The sequence below is a fragment of the Bidens hawaiensis genome, unplaced genomic scaffold (genome assembly GCF_021521415.1).
Source record: "Bidens hawaiensis isolate Kalapana, Puna unplaced genomic scaffold, B.hawaiensis_p1.1 tig00020675_1, whole genome shotgun sequence".
NCBI lineage: Eukaryota > Viridiplantae > Streptophyta > Magnoliopsida > Asterales > Asteraceae > Bidens > Bidens hawaiensis.
Genome location: NW_027493174.1, coordinates 75,559 through 81,558, shown reverse-complemented (window position 1 = coordinate 81,558; position 6,000 = coordinate 75,559).

Below are 6,000 nucleotides of genomic sequence, written 5' to 3'. Positions count from 1 at the left end.
ATCGTATTTATATACGTAGGAGTCATATCGATTTACTCTCGGAGATATCTGCGTAAACCTACAATGTATGACATCCAACGCATATATGAGGTGCACGCAGAAAAACATGGTTTTCCTGGGATGCTAGGTAGCCTCGATTGTACGCATGTTGGATGGGCTATGTGTCCAACGGCCTGGCGAGATCAGTTCCACCATGGTGATCATGAAGGGCCGACCCTTATACTTGAGGCGGCGGTGTCACAGGATCTTTGGTTTTGGCATGCTTTTTTTGGTGTTGCTGGGTCAAATAACGACCTTAATGTTATCGATCAGTCACATTTGATTAATGACCTTATCGACGGGGTTGAACCACCTCAATCTTTTGTTGCAAATGGAGAACTCTTCAAGTACGGGTACTGTCTGGTCGATGGTATTTACAACGAATGGGCTTTGTTAGTTCAAGCTTTTACAGATCCAATCGCTGATAAACGGAAGTATTTTACGAAGAAGCAAGAGTCTGCTAGAAAAGATATTGAAAGAGCTTTTGGAGTTCTGAAAAAACAATATTATGTGCTGGCGAACCCGATACGTTATTGGACTCGGGAGAGGATAATGGACGTCGTCTACACGTGTCTGATCCTACACAACATGACGTTAGAAGACGAGGGCAAAGCTATCTGCCAAAACTACCAAGGTGACATTCCGCCATAACCGTCCACAATCAGTGATCAACAAAGACTTCATAACATAGCAAATATCAAGAGCCGTGAGATACACGGGAATCTTCGACATGAGTTGGTTGAACATTTGTGGGCGAGGCGACCCGATGATCTTGTATTAGATTAGTGTTATTATTAAGTATTATTGTTTGTTTAATTTTTAGTATGTTTTTTTTTTGTAATTTGAATTTTAGATATTAATGTGTTTTTTTATTAATGTGTGTTTTTTTAATATTTTATGTGTTTTTTTTAATAATATGTTATTTGAATATATTTATAAAAAAATAAAAAAAAATTCGCTGGAGCCCCTGCTGGAGCCCCTCCACACCAGGGGCCAGCGGCTCCAACGGGGGCTCCAACACCCCCCTTATCCAGTTTCTCTCTCTGCCACACATCATAATATTATTGGTTGGAGCCCCCACTAAAGCCCCCACACCCCTTAGTCTTAGGATTATTGCAGTTCAGTTCAGTGTCATGGTCTTCTGCCTGGGCGGCGCGTGGTCTGGAACTGTCGGGCTTGGTTCCCAGGAGTGACATTATAGATTAACAATATATATATGCTATACTATGCAATAATAATTCTAGTGGAAATTTTTATCCCAATGTTGTGTAAGTTATATCGAGTTTAATTAGAGCCTATGTAAAATTAATACAAGACCTAGGAAAATTTTATAACATAAAGAGGGGCATGTAATTTAGGTGTGTTTTTCGTGTTGTTCTGGTTATTGGTCAAGAAAAAATGACCCAACCACCAACCTATATAAATTCGGCTGGTCGAGTTCGGGTTATTTGAGTTTGGGTCAGGTTGTTCGGTTTGCAGTTTTAAATATGTAATGAAAGAAAATTTTTTAAATTTACAAAATATTATTATGTTACTAAATAAAGAACATAAGAATTCAAACATCATATGATAATATTCAAAAGTCACAAATCTAACTATAAAACATAATATTTCAAATGTCAAAAGACTAGAAATTAACTAAAACACATATATAAAGAAAAGAAATGAAGTGTTCGGGTTGTTTTCGATCTGATTTCTTGTTTCGAGTTGTTTGGGCTTTTGTTGAGAAAATTAACCCCATTTAAGGTCCGGGTTTTGGGTATTCTCTAATTCATGTTCAGGTGGCTTCAGGTTGAGTTCAGTATTCAAGTACGGTTAAAAACACATCCCTATCATGTATATCTACTTTTTCACCAAATCATTTAGAAAAATCTTGTGATATGCTTTTTTCCGATTTCATTTTATTAAGTTCTACTTGTGAACTGTCTTGTAATGCTTGTTTCTTTTGTTTATAACATTCTTTAGGGCAAACTTAAACTTAAAGTCACTTTTGTTATTTTCTCCACCGCGAATTGATATAAAACTTTAAATGTATACTAATAAGTTAGTATACTGAATTTAACTTCAAATATGTTGTATAATTTATTTTTGAAATTTGCCTATTGAAATGTTGTTTTTATAACAAAACACCGGATAGTTTGATTGGCAAGGTGTTACAAATAAATATAGAATTTCCAACTAAAGTGAAACACGACTCTCTAATATTATCTCTAATATTATTATAGTAAATATGTCTACACCATTGTCTGCCATGAAACTCGAATCTTCAACCTAAAGAGGATATGGGCGACATATTACACACATTGATACCACCACGTCAAAAGGCGATAATCCGATATACTGGGGTTGTCAATCTTTGCATGTAGGGTATTGGCAAAGGATCCACTAATTAATTTTAACATATATATCAAACAAACTGAACTATATCCTAAACAAACCAAACTATTCACCTATGGAGTTTAATTTGTCTTGCCAAATATTTGAAAATGACATCTACTTAAAAGTGTACCGAGTTGTTAGGGTTTATTGGTTACTCTTAGCATCTCATCTAGGACAACTTCATCATTATCATTATATTCCTATGTTCCTATGTTCCTGAGTTCTACCCTGCGTCCTGCGGATGTTCTTGTGTTTGGCTGGGTAGGGGGTAAGCATGCGTGTGTTGACTTCACTGGGGTGTCCCCGTTGGTGGGGTTGAGAGACAGTGGCTTCGTACCGGGACAGGCGGTTTTGAGAGCAGAGTCTAGGAAGGTTGCTAAGCATGAGACATCATGTTTGGAGAATCAGCACGTGTTCATTCCATTTGCCTTCGACACTTTTGGATCCCTAGCTCCCGAGGCGGTTCGCTTCTTGGAGCGGATGCAGAAGGTGGTCCACAGTGACTCGCAGAGCCCGAGGAACCAAGGATTTATATTTAGTAGAATAGGCTTTGCGATTCAAAAGGGGATAGTCGCGCAGCTTGTTGCTCGCTTACCCATTATCCAGATGTAGTTCGGTTTGTGTTATATATAAAAGGATTTACGGGATTAAAGAAAGGAAATGAAATGAAAATTTGTGATTTCATTTGGTCTTCCCGAGTTTAACAAAAATGAATGGAAAAGAAGAATATTAAACATTTTATCTGTTCTCGAGTTGTAAATAAAATAAGAATGTAATAGGCTAATAAGTTGCTGCATATTGATATTCATCAAATGTTTTTTTTTGAGATGGTACACATCAAAACAAACGTTGATTTTCATTTGATTAATATGCTTGTGTAAATTCAAAACAATTTTTAATTTAGGGGGTGTTTGGGATTCTTTATTTTCCCCTTCTTATAACTTAAGAAGGATGAATAAGTTTTTTTTATGTTTAAATAGTGTTTGGGAACCAATAAGTCCTTTTAACTTTCTCCTTATCCATAAGGCTAAAAAATGGGTTTTGCATAAGTTAGGATATGATAACTTATCTCCTTATAGGTTTAGTATACCCATTCCACCATTCCATTCCACCCAAACACTTTTTAAAAACAACTTATTCACTTATACAATATGTCTCTTTTGGTCATTTTACATCAATAAGTTAAACGAAACAATTTTTAATAAACAACATATTAACTTATGTTAATCCAAACACTTTTTTGGAAACTCCTTATTAAAAAGTTATAACACCTTTTCAACTTATCACAAAAATGCCTCTTCACAACAAATAAGGAATACCAAACACACCTTTAATTGAACACATAATTAACATATAGAATTATTATCCAATGAAAATAAGTATACCCTGAGATTGTCAAACGTTTCACTCAAACATATGAACTTTTACCACTGAGTAATTTATTTGTTTATTCTTTTTCGTCAAATCTTTCCAATTGAAAAGAAAAATATACACTAATACTCTCTCACCTTCATTTCTTTTCTCATTCTTTCTCTTCTTAAAAAGAAACTTAGGAACACAAAATTTTTTCAATTCCATCATAACCCTTTCCTTCCTCAAAACAAGCTCAGGAACCATAAATGTTTTGCATCATAAGTGCTTTCACTTACCATATACAACATGTCAAGACTCAAGAATTACGGTCACTCCCCCTTATGAGTCCATGAGAGGAATTGATCAGTGAGAATGGTTCGCCACACGCAACCAAGGGCGTTGGACGGGGCCCCTGATATTTTTTTTTCTGTTATTACATGTGTCTCTAAATATAATAGAGTGTAAGATATTATAATCATTACGTACAACTTTTATTATGTCACTATAAAGTATGAAATGTATATAACTAATCAACCAGAAGTTAACCCTAAGTGTATAGAATCAAATAGGAACACAGGTATAGAAATGTATAATTTAGCCATCTAGGATAAACTAGGAACACAAGTAAATAGCTATTTTGAGTAATATAAAATAAATTTGTAAGAGTGTAGAATCAAATTAGATACATGGCAAATTTTATGTCTTATTTTTTAAGGGACCAAATTACTAAAAGAACGAGAAAAGGGACGACTTACAAAAAGCAGGTAGCCCAAACGTACAAAGAAAAAGAGTATAAAACTACAAAACAAAAACTCAAAAACATGTTACCAATCGGAAAATGGAATTAAATTCACAAAATTCAACTTAACAATTTCTTCTACTCAAAGCATCTTTTGCTCCTATGCTTCCAATAATATGAGCTCGATATGATATCAAGCACCACTTTCACACTTTGGACACCGAAAATAGACAATCATCAAAATAATATTCAATGATTTTCAAATCATCCAACACGTGAGTACTGAGATAGCTTGTATTGCTTGGCATTCCTCTTTATTGTTTTTATGTTTGTTGGGCAATCAAAAATATCTTTCACCAAGATAGACTAATTTTGATAGTTTAATAGCTTAATCATGAATAATCGATCATACCCACTTGACAACTTTTCAATGCACAATTAGATGTTGTAAAGTTTATGCATTAATGCCACATAACACAATGTCTCCCAATAAAATGCCTCTTGTTGACAATGTTACTGTTAGTCTACGTGTAGTGGATGAGCTACAAAATGGGGCGTTTTGTGCTATGTGACGCCCAATCAGCAAAGGATGAGTTTTTGTTTTAGGGGTGTAATGGTGTTGTAGTGTAAGGCCCCGTTACCGGTAGCCCTACTTTCGTGTTGGATTTACTCATAAACGCGGTTCTAAATATCAGAGTTAATTAAAAACATTCGCGGAATATAAAAACTTTAATAAAACATTTCATAACAATTCAAAACTTGTCTTAAACAACCAACTTGTCTTTCGAAAACTAAGTAATTAAAACATAACACGCCCTGAGCCTTCCGATGCCAGTCTCTTATTCAACGCCACGTGTCCCCTCAAGCGAGCTGCCTCATCCTACTCACCTGCGTGCATACTAAAAGTCAGCTACGCTGAGTGAGTTCTAGTTAATTATACATTATACAATACACACAAACTTATATTCTTTCATTCATACTTTCATACTTTCTTTTGTACTAACTTGCTTTCATATCTTACGTTATAAAGAGCATTACGCCTTACATTCCTCGAGTATTATTAGGCTCGGTACCCTCCTTCCTCGAGTATTATTAGGGCTCGGTACCCTCTTTCCTCGAGTATTATTAGGGCTCGGTACCCTCTTTCCTCGAATATTAGTAGGGTTCGGTTCCCTAGTTCTCGAATATTAGTAGGGTTCGATTCCCTCTTCGTTACCATACAACCATACATCATACCTCGAGTATTATTAGGGCTCGGTACCCTTTTCGTAACCATACAACCATACAACCATCATTTCCTTCTTTTATTAACTTTATCACGTTCATACACATAAGCATACATATCATACTTACCTTATACATAGCGTTACAACCTGACAGTACGTGCAATATCCGAAGATCGTTCACGTACCATCAAACAATCATTCATACATTTCACATTATTCACATAAGGCATACACTTATCTCTTAGGATAAGTGTATTAACAAAC